This window comes from Pristiophorus japonicus, chromosome 5 (genome assembly GCF_044704955.1).
Source record: "Pristiophorus japonicus isolate sPriJap1 chromosome 5, sPriJap1.hap1, whole genome shotgun sequence".
NCBI lineage: Eukaryota > Metazoa > Chordata > Chondrichthyes > Pristiophoridae > Pristiophorus > Pristiophorus japonicus.
Window position 1 is genome coordinate 241,544,852 of NC_091981.1, and position 24,409 is coordinate 241,569,260.

A 24,409-nucleotide genomic window follows, 5' to 3' on the forward strand; every position below is an offset into this window, starting at 1 on the left:
TCAAAGGTTGATTAACTGAAATGCTTTGTGGTGAAATAATAATTCTGTACTGGAATCAGTGAGGGGAAAGCAGCAAGTACTTTGCGAATCACTAAATTGTTAATTAATTTAAGTCCTCATTTACAATAGCTCAATGAAAATTAATGGACTCATAAAGCTAGTGAATAGACTGGAATGTTTTTTTGTTTGTAAAAATTCAGTACAGATCCTCAATACAGTTCATTTATTGATTAGTGTCAGAATACTAAACTCTAAAAATCTGACCCTGTACTTTGTCTTTAAAATGGAGTGACACTGGGTTAGAAACTGCATTTTTTTTCTATGCTTAACGCCCATTTAACGCCCATTTTACCGCTGAAATGACGTATAATGACCAGATATCGCCCATTTAGGCACAAAATGGAAACTGACGCCCATTTTTAGGAAACTTATTGCCGAGCGTTACTTTCCCCATGTGCTTAAAGTCGGGAAAAAATATTACCACCCGCCCACTTTTTTGGGGCGGAATCATCAGAATGGGCGAAATCAACGCCCATAATATCGCCCTGCGTTAATTTCCGCACTGATTTAACGCCGAGATTCAGTATTAACGCCGACCACTGTTTTTTGTCGTGAAGAGCATATTTACCTAACTAACGCCCAGCCGATCGCCCAGCGTCAATTTCACCACCTCGCACACATATCGCCCACAATATCGCTCTCCCAAAAAAACGCCCACAAAAACTGAACGAACGCCAGGGGTGTGACTGACATTTTTAAAATCTCACTCATAAGAGTGAGGAGCTGATATCTGAACGATTTGCCTGAAAGAGTGTTGACAACGCTGACACACTTCTGTGTGTGTGCAGCTCAGACATCAATGGTGCCCATCAACCTTGGTGACAGTTAAAATTTACGTTGATTGATGTTAAGTTGTATTTAACCCTTTCATGTTAAGGAATCACCAATGTGTAATGGTGCAGCTATCTGAGACAATGCGCAACAAGGTTATGTTCAATAACAAAAATTTTATACCAACATTGGTCCCAAATCATAAGCTTCACAGCCAATAACACCCAACCCCTGCCCACACCCCACTTTTTCCACCATTGACATAAATCACATAGTCAACATGTCCAGCAACAGAATACAAAAGTAAAGCAGGAGCGTGGTTCCCCAGCCCCCATACATTGCAACAGATTGCATACACCCAGATGGAGATATAACAGAGCCATCACCTGCGCACATGCACCTCACTTTCCATCCCCCCGTCCCCTTCCTCTCCCCACCTCTACCCCTTCCCCTCCTTGCTCCACGGCACCTGGCCGAGGAGCTCCTCAGGTGGTGCCTCATTGAGGGGGATGAAGGCAGAGGCGATGGTTGCACAGGTACAGGAGCGGGTGGTGCTGAAGGGGCAACATTCTCTGATGCACAAGCAGGATCTTGGTCCTTGCTCTCATCTGTCATTCACAGTGGTGCTGCGGTACCTAGGGGTGGAGTGTCGCGCTCGGGGAGCACTGGGAGGCCTCTGCCAGCAGTGTCCCTGGCTATTGCATCCAGGAATGCACGGAATGTACTCAGTCATGGTGCTGGAGATGGTGACCAGCAGTCGGGATATGCCCCCAATGCTTCGATGAGCTGGTCACCAATGTCTACAGTCCTCCTGGACAACTGTATCATCTCTCGCCTGTCATGTGGCGCTCGTGGAACAGACCTGCCACATCCACGGGACCTCCGCGGGGTCAGCGCCATCTTGGGGACAAATGGGGCGCCCTATGATGAGGTACTTGGGCCCGGTACCTCCAGAGTGGAGATGGGAATGACCAGAAGACCACTAGATGGCCTTGGGATGGAATGGCTTCTGGAGCGTGGCGATGCAGGTTCCTCGAAGTCGGCGCTCTCATCCGTGGAGAACAGACCCAGCGGATTGTCGGGCGAGAATCGGAGCTCCTCAGCACCAGATGTAGTAGAATCGTCCGCCGACTCCTGCCCCGCGCCCCCACCTTCTGGCCTCTGTGGTCTTGCCCTGGGACATGCTGTTGGCTGAGCTACAAAACACAAATGAAGTTATTAGAGGAGAAGGGGGTGCTAGGGTGACAAGATGAGTCCAGCGCTACACACAGCATATGCACGACAAAAGCACCACCACTATCAAAATCATCAGACATCACATTTCATGACCATCAACACATTTACATTCCAATGATTTTCATTAGGCTATCATTATTTATATGACAATTTTAGAAATCATCTATCATATATGATTGTTCGGATATGAGTGGGTGTGGCATCTATTGACTTTACATCACGCAATGGTGTAAGCTTTACTCACTTCAGGGTCTGCAGATGCGTCCGTGGCTGTCTGGGGGTGCTTTCCCACGAGTGCGAGCACCTGCTCCTCTGTGTCAGTGATGTCGCTGGGGACTGGTGGCCCCCCACCCGTTCGCCTCTGCATGGACCTCATCGTCGATAGCTTCTTCTGTAAAAGGTGACATAATGACATGGCATGAGATCATTGCATGATATCATTGCTAGGTACTGTCACAGAGACTGATACAACACATAACCTGCAGATGTAATCATGATTATTATGATAATTATCATTCATTACCTGAAGACGTACACCGTGACTGCAGGCTTTGAGTAAAACATTCCTGGTAAAAGTGAAAGACCTCACATCTGATGATAGTCACTCATGACTGTTACAAAAGAAATTACATAAATATATAAGTACATGTAAATCAATGTAATACGTACTCTTGCGGATCCGACAAGGCCGTTCCATCGTTTGCGGAATTGGTTGCCCTCTCGCACCTTGTTGGTCACCGACGAGACCACCTCTGCTATCTCGGTCCATATCTTCTGGTATGCCTTTGGGGTGGGCTTCCCACGCCCTCCCTGTGTCAAATCACCCCAGCACAGGAGGGAGGCATTTGCCTCGCCCGAGAACCTCCTGGCTCTTTTGCGCCCTCCAATGTACTCCTCTCTCACCTCACTGCTCTCTCCAGCATCAGTGTCCACAGCGTGCTGTGTTGCCTCCTCCTCTCTCTCCATTATAGGCCAAATTCGGTCAAATATGTGGCTGGTAACAGCTACTTTTCGTTTGCCTACTTGCTGTGAAGCTCTAAAGTCTCCCTCCTTCCTCCCAAAGCAGCCACACCACACCCAGCCACACCTTCAGTCCCTCTGAGCTCCCTCTCTCTCCGTCTCCTCTTCTGCGCATGTCATGATGACCCTTGACCTCCAGAATCATGGGAATCGAATGTTGCCATGCCTTTGCTAAGGACGGCCACACTTTACGGCAGAAGGTCAAAATAATTTAATGCTACCGCCCATTTTATATCGCTCACGGTAACACCCATTTTTAAAAGTGGTAACTAGGTGCTTTGAGAATGGGCGAGAAGCCGGCAATCTGAAAACCCTTTTTTAATGCTCATCCCGGAAATATCGCCCATTTTTGGGCGAAAACCACAAACGTGCAGGTTCTAGACCACTGTCTTTTAAGGGATCTCATCTTCACTGAAGAGGTAAGAAAATAATTATCAATTCAAACAGGGATCTGAAAACATTTTTAGCTGTACCCAGAGGGTAAAAGACAACATAACTTCCAAACGGATGAGTGGGGAAAATACTACAGGATCAGGAAATAGCAGAGGTGTTAAATAAGTCCTCCTTTCAGTCTTCATGAAGGAAGGCCTGACAGATTCTGGATCCAGTTATTTTGGTACAACATGCAGACATCAGTAAAGCATCTGCTATGAAGAAGCTCAAGGAGTTACAAGTAGACTTCGCACCCAAACTAGAACAGACGCACTTTATTAACCTCAAAGAACTGAGAGTGGAATAGTCACAGCTATGGTTTATGAGTCCAGTGAATGCAGTGGATGTACTTAAGGACTGGAAGACAAAAATAAGTTAAATTCCTGAGTTTTCGCTCCAAGTAAGAATCTAGCCCACCAAAATCAAAAATTTAAGCATACGCTGCATTCATTTAAATGATCAGAAAATCATGCACAGTAAGTATCCAAGTTTCCAATATAACCTCCAGGTGGAACCGGGCTTCCTGCCAGGTGTGCAAAGTCGATAAATTAACCCTTTGCTGCCCTCCAAAGTTGGAAAGTTGCTCTTCAACTGTTTTCTTGACAGAAGAAAATGAGGTATGGATTTGGGAATTATACAGAATGTGATCAGTGTTCATCTAAAGAGCAGATAGGCCATAAAGAAAGGGCAGCATCACCTCATTAAACTCCTGGAATCTGTTGAGAATGGACAAAATCAGTCAATTGGATCTAATTTAATCAGGACTTTCCAAAGGCATTTGATGAAGTTGCACATGTGAAGTTTTTACAGAAGACTGAGCCATGTGGAATTAATTGTAAATTTGATAGTTAGATTGAGACTGACAGCAATATAAAGTAGAAAATGGTGATACATGGAAAAACCTGTTACTGGGACAATGGCTAGCAAAATTCTAAAGGATCTATTCTGGGCCCCTGCTGTTGAGACTGTTCATAAAGTGTTGTGGAGGACAGTATTGTAATATAGTTTTAAAATGCTGATAAGAGGTTGGGATAACCAAGCTATTTGATCCTGCAATGAATACAAGTGAGATGGATAGCATTGTAATGGGCCCAGAGCTGTTAAGGAAATGGAGCCAGGATGATGGATGAAATGTAATTTAATTAAATGAATAGTATGTGCATCATCAGTTAACAACTTTCAGAAAGAGCTGGATAAATATCTGGTTAAAGATGGGATTGGTGGTTAACAGAATAAATACAGGTAGAGATTATCAATAAGACTGTGGTGTGAAATTTGATAAAGCCTGAGCTGTAGGGACTCTGGAACGGCCATGACAATCAATCGCAAATGAATAATCTGTAATGTAAGGCTAGATAAATACTCTAAAATTTGGCTTGATGTAGGGAAAAACTTTGTAGTGTTGCAATGGGTTAAGTTCCATAATAAAGTGAGCTGCTTATGGTCTGCAAAAGGAACAGGAACAATAGTTCAAAATGGCCTTTTCTCATTCCACATTTTAAGAACATCTTTTCTATAGTTACAGTTACAAGATGTAATGATAAATTTGCTGAAATGTATCATTTGTGCCATTATGACAAAAACAACATATAACTTTTCTGGCTCTTTTCTCCTCAAACAAAAACAAGGTTTTTGCCAAACATCTTTCATGAAGACAGAAACCTTTAAAGGTCTTAATTTGAGTTTGCTCACCCTCCAGGAGATCGCTCCACTAGTACACACTTATCAATATTTTCCACATTGTCAACACATAAGGGGAATGCAAGATTTCCTCTTCAATATTTGTGGTCACATCAGAAATGTATTCCTTATAAATAGGTTTGTGATTTCACTGCAAACAGGCGAGGGAGTAAATCTTCCCCCAAGGTGACTGAGAGCAAGAAATATGTTTTACAAATTAGTAGAATTTTTATCAACAATTTGTTTATTTTACAAATATTGTCACGTGAAAATGATGTAGAGGGAGCGTCTGACAAAGAGCTTAATACACAGTATTTGGGCCACCACCTTGAAGATGTGACCCGAATATTAATCACCAGTCGTAGCAACCTGTTATGCATCTTGGAACTGAATTGAAAAATATACTGACAAACCCTGAGATCGCTGATTCCACATATAAATTAAAAAGAAGAAATCAAAGCACGATGAGTTTCAACGATAATTAGGAAAATCAAAGGCAACACACCAATAATATTAATGGATGAAAGGTGCACCAGCCAAGCGTGAAAGATCTGTTAATAGACACAATTGTTAGAGCCAGTAATAGGTTACATACAGAGGCTGCTTCGTGTATTTCCAGTATGGACTGATAAAGGTCCACAATTTTCCCAAAATTTCTCAACATGACGCAAATGAGCTGCAATTTCTTATTTACCAAGTGAATCAGCTTATTGCAGCACCAATGAATATATCATGTAATGAGTGCTATGTTTTAACACCAGTAATGTCATGTATCACTGAGTTCACAATCACGGCTGTGTTGCTGTGAAGTGACAGGGGAGGGGGTAACAGGAACAAAAGACTCGTTACTGAGGAATTCTTGTGTAGTGTCCGGTGCTGGCATTGGCACAAGTTTTTTATATAAATATGAAACTAGAGTGGTTGATATCCAACATGATTATTAAGAATAAAAAGTATGCAAATCAATGAAGCTAGAAGTTTGCGGCTGTGGCAGAACTTGTTCTCAGCCCATTTAATACACAGCAGCTGCCAGAAGGTTGGTGATTTGAATGTTTAGAAGGTTGTGGTTCAATATTATGAAAATTATAGATCTGTTACCTTGACATCGGTAGCAGCCAAGATTTTGAAAAATATTGAAAAGGAAATTCGTTAATTGTATTTTCGCCATGACAGGTTTGTGAAAGGTTAATCATATTGACTATATTCATTGCAATTCTTTGAACTTATAATGCAATTGATGGATGAGGATAATATGATTGACATGATGGTCTGAATTTTACAATCAGCAGAAATCCCACCAGATTGAGGACAGCCCCAACCAAAAGTGTCTGGAAGGATTCTAGCTTGTATTATAAGAACATAAGAACATATGTAGAATTACATAAAATTTACAGCACAAAAACAGGCCATTCTGCCCAACTGGTCTGTGCTGGTGTTTATGCTTCATATGAGCCTCCTCCCACCTTACCCCATCTAAACCTATCTGCATATCCTTCTATTCCTTGCTCCCTACTTATCCCCTTTCCCCTAAAAGGCATCTATGGTATTTGCCTCAACTACTCCATGTGGTAGCAAGTTCCAAATTCTAATCACTCTCTTGATAATGAAGTTACTCCTGAATTCTTTATTATTTTGGATTTAATAGCGACTATTTTATATTCACAGCCCCTAGTCTTATAGCTGCCCTATCAAACCCTTTCATAATTTTAAAGACCTCTATTAGGTCAGCCCTAATGTTATTGACTAGTAAAATATACATAATAGGAATTGGAGAGTGATTACCAATATTATCAGTGTCCAATCGATTTACCCTGGGAATTATGGTTTCCACAATATTTTTTTGTATTAATGTTTGTGAGGGGATTGAAAATAAAATGTACTAGTTGGTAGGTGACCCCAAGCTGTATGGAAAAAATAGGGAATAAAAGATAAAATTCAAAGAAGTAAAAATAGAAATTGATGTTAGAGATGAGCAGCTTTTAAGCAAATACAGTGTCAGGAAAATAACAAAAGGGAGCCGACTGTGATAGGGTGGAGGGCAGGAGTGGTCCCCATATCTTAAGCACAGAAGGAAGCCATATAGCCCATTACACTGATGACAGAGCTCTGAAAACACTATTTACTTTACTGCATGGCCAGGGGCACCCCAGCGCAATAATACAAATTTGGCAGAGGCTTATGCCTGGACATAGGGAAGGACAGCAGGGCCTTCTGGCTGCTATTCAAAAACAGAAGCCTGAAGCCTACACCTATTGTCTCCCTCTATTGACCCTGTGGAAGGAAAAACAGTATCTACTGGCTGGCTGCAAGACTTTGGATCCAGACCATTCTCAGCTCCTCTGATCTGAACAGGTTGGGCATAAGGAGGATGGTCCAATAGCAGTGGGAACACCTATAACTCTATAGATGGGCCATCACCAAATGAAGACTAAGGAAAATGGAGCAGGAAGCATTATGTGATCACTCTCAACTTATTAGCATGGGATCGCCATGATTAACTTGCTCAAGGGGGATGGGAATCCTGGCAGTACCTGGATAACACAAAGGGGGAAGAAGAGATCTGGCATTATAGATTCTGCACATTTTCCTCTGCTTTGTGCCAGGGGATAAGCATTCCCCAAATGTATATCAGCCCTGTGGCCCCTAAAATCACCCTGCATCTCTTCGCGAATCTACTCGCCACATTTCTGAGAGTCCCCACATCCCTTATTTCTTTCCAAGTTTCTCTTCTGTCTTTGTCTCTGAGATCTTGCTCCTCACTGTTTTGAAATATGTCCTTCCCAGTGCAATGCCAGATTCATGAATCTCCTCCTGCACACTCTTTTCTTTCTTTGAATCCATGCTTTAACAATTTTGTAGCTTTGCTGTCATGGAAAGCAAGGAGCACTTTATTGGCAAGACTGCCTTAATCCTTAATGCCAGGGTTATTGTGATATATATTCACAGAGCACAAGCACACACAGCTCCTAACATGGCAGGCAGCTCTGTCGGAAGCCTCCCGAATCTGCCTGGCTATGTTTAATTATTAACTCTGCAGTGCAGTACACTATATGTCCACATCCACAGTGTGGAGCTACAACAATACAAGCTTACAGACATTGCACTTCTCCCTCCTTAATGAAGAAGTTATTGTAACAAACATCATACATACCTTTTCATGTTTATACTTAACACAGAATATAAACTTTTTTTTTGCATATTTACAAATTTAACTTTATCACTTGTTTTCTGTATCGAAGAGGATACCTTCACTCTCGAACAGAACCTTCCAAACATGGTGTCGAATCTAAACTCATTCGCGGCTTATCCTGAGGAACGTTTTCCTCCACGGAATTTCCTTGATTTTCATTTGAACTCACTTTACCTTCAGGCTCTTTATTTTCCTAACTCGGACTCCGACTTTCATTCTGATTCTCTCCTGGATTTGCTTCCTGTACATTGGATTTAGGATTTGCTAATGGTGTATCAAAACTATCTGATGAGTCAGAAATAATTGAATCATTCCGACCTTCAACTCCTTCCATGTCAGTAAGTAAAATATGATCAATATGAACAAACCTAACCTGTCCATTATCAAACATCTTCACCAAATATGTGCGAGGACCACATATCTTCACCACTTTTCCTAGTAACCACTTTACCCATTTGTGGTGATGATTCTTCACTCTCACCTTCTGGTTTAATTTCACACTTCTCTCTTTTACTCTACCTCTATCATGATTTTCTTTCTGTCTTAATTGTGCCTCTTCTACGGACTGTGCCAAATTTGGCTTTAACAAGGAGAATCTGGTTCGTGGCTGTCATTTGAGAAACAACTCTGCTGGTGTTCTACCAGTAGTTGTATGAAGAGTATTTCGATATGTAATCAAAAAATTAACCAATTGTGATCCAATGACAACTGTCATTTCCTTAGATTTGGATCTAACATTTGTTTTATGAAGGCACGTTTTACAATTTGTACAATGCACTCTACTGCACCATTCAAAGCAGGATGGTATGGTGGAACCTTGATATGTTTCACACTATTTTTGCTCGTGAATTGTGCAAATTCTTCTGAACGAAATTGTGATCCATTATCCGATACAATCTCTTCAGCGAGGCCAAATGAAGAAAATAATTTTCGTAAAATGTCCAATGTTTTACTTGTTGTTATTTTCCACATTAGAAACACCTCAACCCACTTCGAAAGGCTATCAATCACAATGAACAATTGTTGTCCTTCTAACTCAGCAAAATCAATATGTAGCCTTTGCCACACCCTGGGAGGCCATTTCCATGGCTGTAATAGTGCTGGTGGTGGTTGCTTGCTTACCGATTGACATGTCGTACACTGACTCACGATGTACTCTATATCTTTATCAAGACCTGGCCACCATAAATAACTGCGTGCAAAACTCTTGGTCAAGCACATTCCCAGGTGCTGATCATGGAGGTCTCCTAATAATTTGGTATAACCACTCTTGCACCCCACATGATACAATCTTTATCGACTGATAATTCATTTCTACGAATGAAGAATGGATGTGTATCTTTGTCTGTTATCTGGTTTGGCCATCCATTTGCAATATACTTAAACACCTTTGACATCACTGGATCACGTTTGGTTGCTCTACCAATCTCTTCAGCTGTGACTGGCAGTTCATCAATGTATGAAAAATAAAACACTTCTTCTCTGTCGAGTGTAACTTGTGATGGGGAAGGCAATCTAGACATTGCATCAGTATTACTGTGATCAGCTGATCGCCTGTATTCAATATCATATGTATATGCTGACAAAATCAAATCCTATCTCTGCATTCGGGCTGCAGCTAATGTTGGAACTGGGGACTTTGGATGGAGGATTGCTGTTAGGGGCTTATGGTCCGTAACGATGATAAACTTACGATCATACAAGTATTTGTGAAACTTCTTGACCCAAAATATTAATGCCAAAGCTTCCCTTTCAATTGGTGCATAATTACTCTCACTGGCACTGAGAGTGCATGAAGCAAAAGCAATTGGTCTCTTCTCCCCACCACGTGATACATGAGAGATGACTACGGAGAGGCATCACATGCTAGCTTAATCTCCTTAGATATGTCATAGTGAACTAACATGGTGCTCTCTACCAATTTGCTTTTACACTCCTTGAATGCTGTATCGCATTCTTTTGACCACTTCCAATGGACGTGTTTTTTCAAAAGTTCATTCAGTGGATGTAATACTGTAGCCAAATTTGGTAGGAACTTCCCATAATAGTTCAAAAGACCCAAGAATGAACGAAGTTCAGTGTCATTCCTGGGAGTGGGTGCATTTCTAATTGCATCCAATTTTTCCCTGGTTGGATGTAAACCATCTTTGTCTACTCTGTACCCTAAGTACTCCACTGATTTTTTAAATAACTCATACTTACGAGCAGATACTCGTACTCTGTGCTTCTCTAGCCGTTTGAGAACTTCATTCAATATGTTATTATGAATTTGCCTATTTGGTGCTGAAATATGTATGTCATCCAAATAACATACTACCCCTTCAATACCTTGCAAAATCTGGTTCATCACCCCTTGGAATATTACAGGGGCGGAAGACACTCCAAACGGTAGCCTATTAAATTAATATAGGCATAGATGAGTATTTATAGTCAAACATGACTTGGACTTCTCATCTAGTTCAAGCTGTAAGTAGGCATTCGTAAGATCCAGTTTTGAGAAGATCTGACCACCTGTCAGTGTTGTGAACAAATTTTCTATATTCAGCAATGTATTGGGGACATTACCCTCTAGAACCTGGTTTACGGTTACTTTATAATCACCACACAATCTTACCTTACCATCGGACATAGGTACAACAACAATGGGTGTAGCCCAATTACATCGATCTATCTTACAAATAATGTTCTCAGTCTCTAGTCTTTTGAGTTCTTGCTCAACTTTCTCCTTGAGTGCATATGGTATGGAACATGGCTTGTAGTAAACCGATCTAGCGTCCTTCTGTACCCTGACACTCGCCTTGAAGCCTTAGTTCGGACTGCCCATTTCGCAGAACACCTTCGGATACTTCTTGATAACCTCATCCATTGATGAAAATCTCGCTTCCACACAGAAAATCTTACTCCAATCCAGCTTCAGTGAGCTCAACCAATTTCTTCCTAGTAAGGCAGACTTGTCTCCTTTCACTACTATTATAGGCAAGTTCTGAAATTGATCTTTATATTTAACCGGTACAATGATACGACCTACCACAGGAATTTTCTCTCCCAAGTAGCCTCGCAGCTCTATCTTGGATTTCTCCAATTGGAAATCATGCAATTTGTCACGGTACAGAGACCCCGGTATTACACTCACGGATGCACCCGTGTCAATTTCCATTAGTATCTTGAATCCCGCAACATCTATGTGGATTTTGATGCTTTCCGAATCGCTGTCTGTTAACCGCGTGCTCCTGATGACGTGTAACTCTAACATCTCCTCGTCCTGTTGTTGTTCTTCCATGCTATGTAGTCTCTTGGGATTTCTACTCATAGCTTTGAACGCTGGACTCATAGCTTTGAATGCTGATTTAACCTTCAGTCGGCATACCTTCACAAGATGCCCAGTCTTCCTGCAGAAGAAACACTCTGCCTTCACGTATGGACAACTTTGAGCAATGTGTTGTCCCAGGCACCTATAGCATGACTTCAATGCTCTGTTAGAATTTCCAGTTTCTGAGACTTTGGGCCCCCACCATCGTTTACTTTGAAACTGCAGGTGATTTACCTCGGTTGACTGATGACCGTAATTATTATTTAATTCTCGGAAATATTGTTCGGCCATGCCCATCGACCTTGCTGTCTGACAAGCAATCTCAAAAGTCAAGTCATCCGTCGTCAATAACTTCCTTCTGATCGCATCATTTTTCACCCCACAAACAAAACGATTCCGTAATGCTCGGTTTTGAAAGTTTCCAAAATTACAGTGCATTGTTAGCTTTTTTAATGCTACGATGTAATCACTGATATTTACATCAGATTTTTGATTCCGAATCGCGAAACGATAGCTTTCAGCAATTTCTAACGGTCTGGGGTTATAGTGCTGCTCCAGCTTTGTTAAAATCTTTTTAAGCATTGTGTCCTTTGGCTCGTCAAGCACAAGCAGATTTACAAGGGTTTCGTACAATGCCGGACCCGCCTCCGATAAGAAGATCGCTTTCTTACGTTCCAACACAGCCCGGTTCTGGACTGCATTGTCTGGAAATTCGATTATGTTATTTGCAGTGAAATACATTTCTAGTCAATCCACATACGCTTTAAAATGTTCCTGGTCATGTCTATATTCCCCCAAATGTCCGATTGCACCTGCCATTTTAATCTCTAGCTGTTCACACCGTGTGCTGTATTTTACCTCGGATTCTGTAGCTTTTTTCCAAAGACAGAAACTTCCAAAGTCTCTCTGTCGGCTGGCTGAATCCTTCACCAACAAAATTTAAGCTTTAAATCATCCGAAAAATCCCATCTCATCGCCAAATGTGATATATTCACAGAGCACAAGCACACACAGCTCCTAACATGGCAGGCAGCTCTGTCGGATGCCTCCGGAATCTGCCTGGTTCTGTTTAATTATTAACTCTGCAGTGCAGTACACAATATGTCCACATTCACAGTGTGGAGCTACAACATTTGCAAGCTTACAGGCATTACAGTTATCACTCTGTTCCCTTTGCAAGCACACATGCAGATCAGAGAGTTCTGCCCTTGTCACTAGAGAATAGCTAAGAGGAAATTGCAGCACAGCACACACAGAGGGATAGACCAAAGTGGGCATGGGGTACATAAGAACATAAGAAATAGGAGCAGGAGTAGGCCACCTGGCCCCTCGAGCCTGCTCCGCCATTTAATAAGATCATGGCTGATCTGATCATGGACTCAGTTCCACTTCCCTGCCCACTCCCCACAACCCTTTATTCCCTTATCGCTCAAAAATCTGTCTATCTCCACCTTAAATATATTCAATGACCCAGCCTCCACAGCTCTCTAGGGCAGAGAATTCCACAGATTTACAACTCTCTGAGAGAAGAAATTCTTCCTCATCTCAGTTTTAAATGGGTGGTCCCTTATTCTGAGACTATGCCCTCTAGTTTTAGTTTCCTCCATGAGTGGAAATATCCTCTCTGCATCTACCTTGTCGAGCCCCCTCATTATCTTATGTGATTTAGCTCTCATTCTTCTGAACTCCAATGTGTATAGGCCCAATCTACTCAACCTATCTTCATAAGTCAAACCCCTCATCTCCGGAATCAACCTAATGAACCTTCTCTGAACAGCCTCCAATGCAAGTATATCCTTCCTTAAATGAGACCAAAACTGTACACAGTACTCTAGGTGTGGCCTCACCAATACCCTGTACAGTTGTAACAGGACTTTTTTGTTTTTATACTCTATCCCCCTTGCAATAAAGGCCAACATTCCATTTGCCTTCCTGATTACTTGCTGTACCTGCATACTAACTTTTTGTGTTTCATGCACAAGGACCTCCAGGTCCCTCTGTACTGCAGCACTTTGCAATTTTTCTCCATTTAAATTATAATTTGCTTTTCTATTTTTTCTGCCAAAGTGGATAACCTCACATTTTCTTACATAATACTCCATTTGCCAAATTTTTGCCCGCTCACTTAGCCTGCCTATAATCCCTTTGCAGACTTCGGGCTACATTTTCCATTATTTTTGAATGCATACCGCCCACTTAACGTCCATTTTAACGCTGAAATGGGGTATAACGCCCATATATCGCCCAGTTAGCCACAAAATGGAAACTAACGCCCATTTCTCGGTCACTTATCGCTGAGCGTTACTTTCGGCATGTATGTACCGCCGCTAAAAAATAATACCACCCGCCCACTTTTTTGGGGCGGAAAGATTAGAATGGGTGAAACCAACGCCCATAATATCGCCCAGAGTTACTTTCAGCACGTAATTAACGCCGAGATTTAATAATACCGCCCGGCCACTGTTTTTTGTCGTAAAGATCACATTTGCCAAAACTGACGCCCAGAAAATCGCCCAGCTTTACTATCGGCACCTTGCACACATAGCGCCGACAATATCGCTCGCCGAAAAAACCGCTGTGAAAAATTTGCTCTCACCTGAACTAATCACAGCGATATGGACGGCATTTTCTAAATCGCAGGTCACTTCATTTAAAAGGCTGCTCTGCTTCAACTTTGGGGGAGTTTGGATGTACTCTGGAGGTCTTTTAAGGTGATGTGAACATCTGAACAAACATCTTGTCATATTGTGGATGATTGGAATTTACTTTAGATGTCTTAATGAGGACACGTCTGGTTCCTTTCAAGCCTCAGCTAGTGACATTTACGCTATATCTCAGCATGCCACACATTACTGCATTAGACAGGTCACTGAAGCTCTTTATGCATGCAGGATGGACTTTATCAACTTCCCCATGACCAGGGAGGCTCAAACTGAGAGGGCTTTAGGATTCTACTGAATTGCTAACTTCCCCAAGGTGCAGGGAGCAATAGACTGTATGCGCATCGCGATGCGGGCACCTTTTCAGGATGCAGAGGTTTTTAGGAACCGCAAGGGATTCCACTCTCTGAATCTGCAACTCGTTGTCGACCACCAGCAAATAATTATGGCAGTGAATGCCAAATTTCCAGGCAGCATCCATGATGCTCATATCCTGCGTGAGAGCACTGTATCTGACATGTTTACTAGTCAGCCACAAGGTCAATGCTGGATGCTTGGTGACAAAGGATATGGCCTCGCCACCAGGCTGATGACCCCCCCCCTGCGTGACACCCACACCGAAGCCGAGAGGCGATACAACGAGAGCCACAGAGCCACTCGCAATATCGTGGAGAAAATCATTGGAGTGCTTAAGCAGTGCTTTAGATGCCTGGACCACTCAGGAGGAGAGCTCCATCACCACCTCCCCACATCCACCCGTTCCCCTTCCCCTCCTGACTCCAAGCCGCCTGGCCGAGGAGCTCCTCAGGCGCTGCTTCATTGCGGGGGGGTGGGGGGGGTGACGGCAGAACCGCTGCTTGGACGGATATGGGAGAGGACGGTCCCGAATGTTGGATCTGCCAACACTTCCCCTGGTCAAGTGTACCATGTCCCTGCTCAGATCTGCCGCTCTTGGAACAGACCTGCCGCGTCGAACCAACCTCCGCTTGGTCGGCGCCGTCCTGGAGACACCTGGGGTGCCCTGTGGCAAGGTACTTAGCCCGATACCTCCACGGTGGATGTGGGAATGGCCACAGGAGCACTAGATGTCATCGGTGTCGAATGGATTAAGGAGGTTGGGGATGCAGGCTCCTCGAAGTCAGCACTGTCATCCATTGAGAAGGGACCCAGCAGATGCACGGGTGAGAATCGGTGCTTGTCAGCACCAGATGGAGGAGAGTCCGGCGAGTCTGTCCCCATGCCCCCACCTCCTGGACTCAGTGTTCTTGCATGGGGCTGCGCTGCTGGCTAAGCTGCAAAATATAAATGAGGTTATTAGAGGAGAAGGGGGTGCGAGGGTCACAAGGTGAGTCCCGCACTACACACAGCATATTCACGACAAAAGCAACACCACTATCAAGATCATCACAGACATCACATTTCATGACCATCACCAAATTCTGCTTTGTAATGATTCTCATGAGGACATCATTATTAGAGAAGAATTTTATGATTCATCTATCATAATATTGGTTGGATATGAGTGGGTGTGGCATCTATTGACTTTACATCACACACTGGTGTATACTTCACTCAAGTGGCATCACATCAGGCTCTGCTGCTGCTTGCGTGACCGACCGGCCCATATCTTCTGGAAGAAGATATGGGCTGAGGTAACCGAGGTGGTCAGTTGACCCCCAGCGTGACTCGACCTCCTGGATGAGGGAGGCATTTGCCTCATCCAAGAATCTCCTTGCTCTTTTGCGTCCTCCAAATTGTTCCTTTCCCAGCTCACTGCTTTCGCCAGCGTCCTCAGTCTCCACAGTGTGCTGGGCCGTCTCTTCCATCCCTTCCATGCTAAATATAATTTTTTCCACAAAAACTCGGTGCCCACTACCTTCTTTGTGCTTAGTAGGCTTTTTGCTGCTGGTAAATCTCCCTTGTGCCTCCCACAACAGCCAAAGAAGCACACACCACACCCACACACGGCTTCAGTCCCTCTCTGCTCCCTCTCTCTCTGTCTCCTCTTATGCGCATGTACTGATGACCCATGACCTCCTGAAATGTGGGAAATGAGCGTTGCCATGCCGTTGCAATGGTCGGCAACACTTTACGGCAGAAGGTCAAAATAATGTAACGCTAACGCCCATTTCAGATCGCTCGCGGTAACGCCCATTTTCAAAAGTTAGGGTTTTGAAAATGGGCGCTAATCCGGCAATCTCAGAACCCATTTTTACCACCTACGCTGGAAATAACGCCCATTTTTGGCCGATCTGCACAAAAGTTGACAGTCTAGCCCCTGTTGTGTCCTCCTCACAACTTGCTTTTCCATCCATCTTTGTATCATCAGCAAACTTGGCTACATTACACTCCTTCCCTTCATCCAAATCATTAACATAGATTGTAAATAGTTGAAGACCCAGCACCAATCCCTGCGGCACCCCACTAGTCATTGTTTGCCAACCGGAACATGACCCATTTATCCCGACTCTCTGTTTTCTGTTAGTTAGCCAATCCTCTGTCCATACTAATATATTACCACCAATCCCATGAATTTTTATCTTGTGCAGTAACCTCTTATGTGGCACCTTATCGAATGTCTTCTGGAAATCCAAATACACCACATCACTGGTTCCCCCTTATCCACCCTGCTCGTTACAGCAGAGGGAGTTTAAGGTCGACATGGGACAAACACCAGGGTACAGGGTTGAAACTGACAGCAGGAAATATTTGGATCAGACATGCTTCGGGTAAGCACTAGGTCAGATTCATTGGAAAGCTTTACAAATTAATCGGAGTTCACAGTACTGTCATGTACGTGACAAGTATTCCGTTAAAAAGGGTCATAGTCCTGGATAGAAATTACTGGATATAATTACCAAACTTCACATCTATGTTGTAATCTTCCTAGCTTGGACATACATTGGAAGATAATAAAATGTGCCATTTAAAGGTCTACATAGGGAAGCAAAATTCTCCTTATGGTTCCTTGTAATTTGGTGCTCAATGAAACATCTTATTAAGATGAAAATGTTAAGATTGCAATGTGGCACCAGGGTGGCAAATCCAGTAAACAACTATTGAATACACCAAACAAATAAATAAAGTGTATTAAAGTAGTGCCAGAATGTCATTGCTGTCTTGATGCGTATGTATAATTAAAAATGTCCAGCCAAGTGCAACGACGAATGATCAACTCTTTTGGCAGTATCCAATTTAGCCAGAGGGCATGTGGCTTGTCAATAGTTGATATGTTACTTTTGTCAAATTCATGGCTGATGATACCATTAGAAATATAAGCTCAATATTAAAAAAAATGCTGTGACATTGTGATGGGAGGCATGCGATGCAGCACAGTCCTGTCTCTGTATTGCAGATAAGATCCTGTTGGTCAATATTACAATTGATCCTAAACGACAACATCCATTTATATAGGGATGCATTTATTTGTATTAACTGAAATGCAGCCGTTTCTCTGATTGGCTCTCCATTATCACATGATGTATTGCTAATTGGTCCCCTTGAAGTTCTTCTGGAATGTGTAACTGGAACCACCCAGCCCAAGTTCTGATTGACTTTCCAATTTGTAATTCAATCCATTTTGACTTCAGAAGCCACAGAAGATAGATCTCCCCAAAAGCCAAGTTCCAGCCGAAGTCCCTTACCCCAGCACAAGTGCATCCCTCCCTCAGCTGAAGACCCATACCCAAGCGCAAGTACATGACCTTACATCACCCCCCCCCCCCGCCCCAACTCTTCGCCATAGATGGGGCATTGTGTGTGGATTGTTAACAGGTTTATCGGGTATGAAGTGAATAGTGACAGTGTCGTGATTTCTGGATTTCATTCACCCCAACAATGTTCCTTGTAACACACGCAGCAAGGGGGGAAGAATGTCTTCCCTGAGTTCCCTCTATTCCCTTCGATTCCCCTGCCCCCCCTCCCACCTGTGTATGTCTCTCCCCCCCCCCTTGCTCTCTCTCTCTCTCTATCTCTCCAACCCCTCTGGACTCTCACCCCCCACCCCCCCGTGTCTTGCTCTCTCTCCCCTCCCCCCTCCCCCAACCCTCTTGTGCTCTCTTCCCCCCCCCCCCAACCCCAACCCCCACCGTGTCTCTCGTTCTTCCTCCCCCCCACCCCCAGGCTTTCTCCCCCAACTCGCCTCCCCCCACACATTCTCTCCCCATGGCTCTGTCTTCTCCCCACGCCCCGCAGGCTCTCTCTCCCCGTGTCTCTCTCTTCTCCCCCCGCCCTAGGCTCTCTCTAACCGTGTCTCTCTCTTCTCCCCCCGCCCTAGGCTCTCTCTCCCCGTGTCTCTCTCTTCTCCCCCCCGCCCTAGGCTCTCTCTCCCTGTGTCTCTCTCTTCTCCCCCCCGCCCTAGGCTCTCTCTCCCCATGTCTCTCTCTTCTCCCCCCGCCCGAGGCTCTCTCTCCCCATGTCTCTCCCCCCCCCCCCCCCAGGTTCCCTCTCGGGGCTCGGCAGCTTGTGGCGCTGCGGGAGGCTCGGAGGATGCATTCGGCTGCTCGGACCTCGGGGCTGCTTCTGGATCGGAGGCAACGTCGTGTTTCGGCCCGGGCGTTGGAGAGGGGTGGGGGACAAGGGGGGATGGGAGAGGATGCATGTGCAGAAAAGGGTTAGTGGGAATTGCGTTGGGGGTGGAGGGCAGAGTCGGTGATATTTGTCCTAACTTTCGCTTCTGCGCATGCGTCGGGAGACTCATGTGCAGAAGGGAGATTTAGTACAAATAGTTACTCCGTTTATATAGTGCCTTTAATGAGGACTTTACAAGGTACTTCACTGAGGCTAAAGATAGAATGATTAAGAGGACTGACCAAAGCCTGGTCAAGGAATTGGTTTTGAGGAGAGTCTTAAAGGAAGAGCGGGAAATAGAGAACCAGAGTGGTTTAGTGAGGAAATTCTAAAGGATGGGGCCCAAGAGGCTGAAAGCACAGCTGCCAGTTGAAGAGCGGAAGGGGGTTGGAGGTGCACAAAAAACTGGAGTCAGAGGAATGGAGAGTTCAGACAGTCAGGAGGAAGTTACAGATAGGGCGAGGCAAAGCCATGGAGAGACACAAGGATGAAAATGTTACATTTGAGGTATTGGGGCAGTATGAACTAATTTTGGCCAGTGTAGATGAGGGGTGGGGGGAGCGAGTGGAGTGATGGCTGAGAAGGACAGTGCAGGATAGGATAAGAGCAGCAAATGTTTGGCTGAACTGAGCTTTATGGAGGGTGGAGTATGTGAGGCCAACCAGGAGAGCATTAGAGTAATCAAATCTTTAGATGACAAAGGCATGAAATCAATGCAAAGGAAAGTCAGGCGGGGTATATAAGGACAACCAATCCTCTACCATCAGTTTTGCTCCCCTATTGAAGGTGAATTATATCTCTTTGGTCATTTGATACACCTCCCTCCTACTGTGTCAACATTTTGTTCATTGACCTACAGATGCTCCCAACACCACCTCCCTCACCTTGAAATCACAACTTGCATTTCTATTTGTTCCTCGTATAGCATAATTTCTTAGCATAGTTCACAAGAGGGGCAGTTGGACATTGAGCAGTAGTTAATGGTAACTAAGTGGAGGTGACGGATAGGGAAAGCGGTAACAGGGTTTTGGAAGATATTCCCAGAATTTAGAGGGCTGCCTCTGATGGTGATGAGAAGTGGGTGACGTGATTACATACAGTAATGAGCAATCAGAGGAACAGAGGGTGTGGGCTTAGATGTATCTTTCGTTAAAAAAAATATTCTATTAGCGTGCATTGAAGAATCTACAGGTAGCGTGCACTGAGGTGTACATATTCATAGTGCTGTGATTGTTTATTTTATCATCCCTTGTTAACATTTTTCCTTTTTTATGAATGACTGCATGTTCAAATTCTACAACGTAGAGCCGGTAACATGACATGCAAATCTTGTGATGACAGAGAGCAATTCCCTGATTTTGTGATTTAATGAAAGTGAAAGATGTCAGTTCTAAGAAATGAAAAATATTTGTAATTTAACACCCAGCCTCAGCATCCGAGAATTCCTTCAAGGTGAGGTATCGCACTACTTAGACACAGGACAACACTCCTTGCACTGTATCCCAACATGGTTCCTTAATCTACATCTGAACATCGCCTTGACTGTGTTCAATAATCATCCAGCATCTTTAAATATAATTTGGACTCGGGTCTGTTGAATCAGACACAATTACATATATTTGTATTTTGAAAATCAGTAGTAAGAGGACATTGCATTACATTCCGCTATGAGGCAGCTTAACTTACGGGATAGAATAGTTATCATTCCAGGAGCGTGGCCAGTCAGGGTCTTCTGTGGAGGATTCATTGCAGCTTTCAACCTAGGAACAGATCCTCTCTCTATATCTTTTCTGATCACCTTCATCGACACTTTTCTTATCCTGATCCAGTAGCAACTTCTCCTTGTTTCCCAGGCTTTACGTAAACTTTATTACATGAAGAAAGGATGTCATATTTAAAGAAATGGTTCCCTTTTGTTGAATGAACACTGGTATCCTTGCAATTTATATTAGTTAGTACCAGTTACCCTATCATACAACACTTTCTTCCTGCAGCTAATTGTTATTCAACATATGGATCTGCTAACTATAAGTTTGATTACTATTCATTCGTAGAAACCTGTGCCCATCCAAGTCTGTATGTCTCATCCTGTCGTGCAATATTTCATTACAAAGATATACCCTACTTGATTTTCCAACCTCAACATTTTTATTATCGTCGAACCACAGATTCCACTTCCTTATTCATTCACACATTAAAAAACATCTGTTTAATCCATTTCCTTGCACACAATTGTAAAATTAGGCACTGATTAGTTACTTTAAGACATTAGAATCATTGAAACTTACAGCACAGAAGGTGGCCATTCGGCCCGTTGTGCCTGTGCTGGCTCTTTGAAAGAGCAGTCGTGCTTAGTCACACATCCCACTTTTTGTCTGTAACCTTGTACATCCCTCATCCTCAAGTACCTGTCCAACTCCCTTTTAAAATTATTTATGGAATCAGCTTCCACCACCTTTTCAGGTCGCACATTCCAACTCCGACCACTCTCTGAGTGAAAACATTTCTCCTCGCCTCTCCTGTAGAACTTTGCCAATGATTTTAAATCTCTGATCTCTAGTTATTGACTCATTCGCCAGAGGGAATAGTTTTTCTCAAGCTACTCTATCAAAACCTCTCATCCTCTTGAAAACCTCTATTAGGTCACCTCTTAACTCAAGTCCCTCATCCCTGATAACATCCTGGTAAACCTCCTCTGTACCATTTCCAAGGCTTTTACCTCTTTCCTGAAGTGTGGTGCTCAGCATTGTCCACAATACTCCAGCTGAGGCCTAACCAGTGATTTATAAAGTTCTAGCACAATCTCTTTGGTTTTATATTCTATGCCTCTATTTATAAACCAAAGTAACCCATATGCTTTTTTAATCACCTTATCAACTTGCCCAGCCACCTTTAAGGATTTGTGTATATAGACACTAAGGTCTCTTTGCTCATCTATACTTTTCAAAATTATGCCATTTATAGTATACTGGGCTGAATATTGCGGTCGGAGGCTTCCTTCATACGAACCCCTCTGACCTGAAAAAAGTCTACGAAACTACCTGTTAGTCCTGGAGGAACGTAGGATTCCGGCCTGAGGCCTTCATTTGCTGCGCAGCGTTCGTATGTGGAAGACAGCGTGGAAGTTCGCTGTCTTCCACATACGAATGCATCTGCTGGAATCACATGGGCCTGGACCACCAATCACGATGCACTATTCTCATTGATAAAAATGGGAACTCCGTTTGTACGGGTTCTCATCACTATCAATGAGAAAGCCCCCTAAAACATCGAAATACAGCACAATAAATTAAAAAAAAACACTTCACATATTTAAAATTAATTGGACAGGGCTTTTAATATAAAAATGAATGATTGCATTTAATTTTTCTATGTTTTAAAAGTGTTACACAGGTAAAAGTAAGCTAAATGTTTGCTTTTACCAGGTGTAAAAGTTTGAAGGACATTCGCTGGGCATGAGTTGGGCAAATAGCCCAATCTCTGCTGCACGGATGTCCTTCCTGTGGAGATGCGTAGAATAGAAACATAGAAACATAGAAAATAGGTGCAGGAGTAGGCCATTCGGCCCTTCAAGCCTGCACCACCTTTCAATAAGATCATGGCTGATCATTCACCTCAGTACCCCTTTCCTGCTTTCTCTCCATACCCCTTGATCCCTTTAGCCGTAAGGGCCATATCTAACTCCCTCTTGAATATATCCAATGAAATGGCATCAACAAATGGCATCTGCGGTAGAGAATTGCACAGGTTCACCACTCTCTGAGTGAAGAAGTTTCTCCTCATCTCGGTCCTAAATGGCTTACCCCTTATCCTTAGATTGTGTCCCCTGGTTCTGGACTTCCCCAACATCGGGAACATTCTTCCTGTATCTAACCTTCCAGTCCCGTCAGAATTATAGAAACATAGAAAATAGGAATCTGTCTGAAGAAATTTTGACAGATCGGAAAAGCCAGTTCTCGGCGTATGCACATCGCGCCCCGAGAGCCGGCTTTTGCGAGGCCTCGCCGGGTCCGTGCGAACTTTGTACAGACCCGATGAGGCCGCAATTTTTGGCCCACAGTCTCTCCATATTAGTCTTCCCAAAGTGAATCACTTCACATTTCTCCTCATTGAATTCCATCTGCCATGCTTCAGCCCATTTCACCATCCAGTCTATGTCATTGTGAAGTCTACAACTATCCTCATCACAATCTACTGCGTTGCCAAGTTCCGTATCATCTGCAAACTTTATAATGCTGCTCTCTACACCCAAGTGTACGTCGTTTGTAGAAATTGAAGAGCAATGGACCCAAAACTGATCTAGGGAACACCACTGCACATTGTGGCTTAAGGATCATATCATCATAATTGACAAATAAAAGTTAAAAGCTACACATACAAATCGTAGCCTAGCAATGCTAAACTAGAAGATTCTCTCATCAATCAAGTCGCCTCAGAATTTCTGCAGCTGCCCCGATTAACCCTTCCCATATTGGTCTATTACAATCTCCATATCGGTTATCCATCAACTGCACCTCAGCACTTCTGTTTAAACCTAAACCATGTTTATGATTTCTGAGTGATAGTTAGTGAAATTGCCTTAAGGCTAGATTGCCATTGTGCAAACCGGTATCATTTACATCTGTCAGTGAGAATCGCAACTATAATATGATATTAATTTTCAGAGGGAGAAGGTAGAGTAATAAAGCAAGGTTTTAACTTCAAGTAAGGAAAACTTTGAAGAATTGTGAAATGAGTTCACCACAGTAAGCTGGACTGAACTGTTAATGGGTAAACCTACAAATGGTGGGAAGTATTCAAACAAGTAATTGGTACACTAAAAAATCAGTACATACCGCTAAAAGGCAAAGGCTCTACTTGTGTAGTTGAGTAACCATGGTCAACAAATGAGGTAAGAAACAGTATCAAGCTAAAAAGGTTTACACAAATGCAAGCAAAAGTGAAAAATAAGCAGATTGGAAGAATACAAAGGGATACAAAGAAAGTAATAAGAGGTGCAAAAAGGAAATATGAAAAAAAACTTGCAATTGATAGCAAAGCTAATAGCAAAAGCACATTGTACTTGTTTTCACAGTGGAGGAAGAAGACAAAATACCAGCGGTACTAGAAAATCTAAATATAAGTTATGGGGAGGAACTTAGTGGATTTAATAAAAAGATGGTACCTGTACTGGGAAAATAATGAGACTTAAGAGACAAATCACCGGGACCTGATGGATTCCATTCTAGGGTATTAAGATAAGTAAGCGAGTCAAGTTGATGTGGCACTCTAATGGCTGCTTTTATTTCAGACTCTCTGGAGCATTCCCTTTCGATATAACAAACAGTGTAAGAAGAGATTCTGGAGTGTGCACTGACGACAAGCAACTCTACCTCATTACCACCTCTCTCACCCCTCCAATGCTTCTGATTTGTCACGCTGCTTGTCCGACTTCCAGTACTCGATGAGCAGAAAGTTCCTTCCAACTATATTGGGAAGTCT

General features: G+C 43.3%; 1 protein-coding gene across 1 annotated transcript in view; it reads left to right on the top strand.

Moving 5' to 3' along the window:
* gad2 (glutamate decarboxylase 2) overlaps positions 1-24,409 on the top strand; it is a 164,831-nt gene that overhangs the window by 7,781 nt on the left and 132,641 nt on the right. The gene's annotated exons all lie outside the window — the stretch shown is intronic.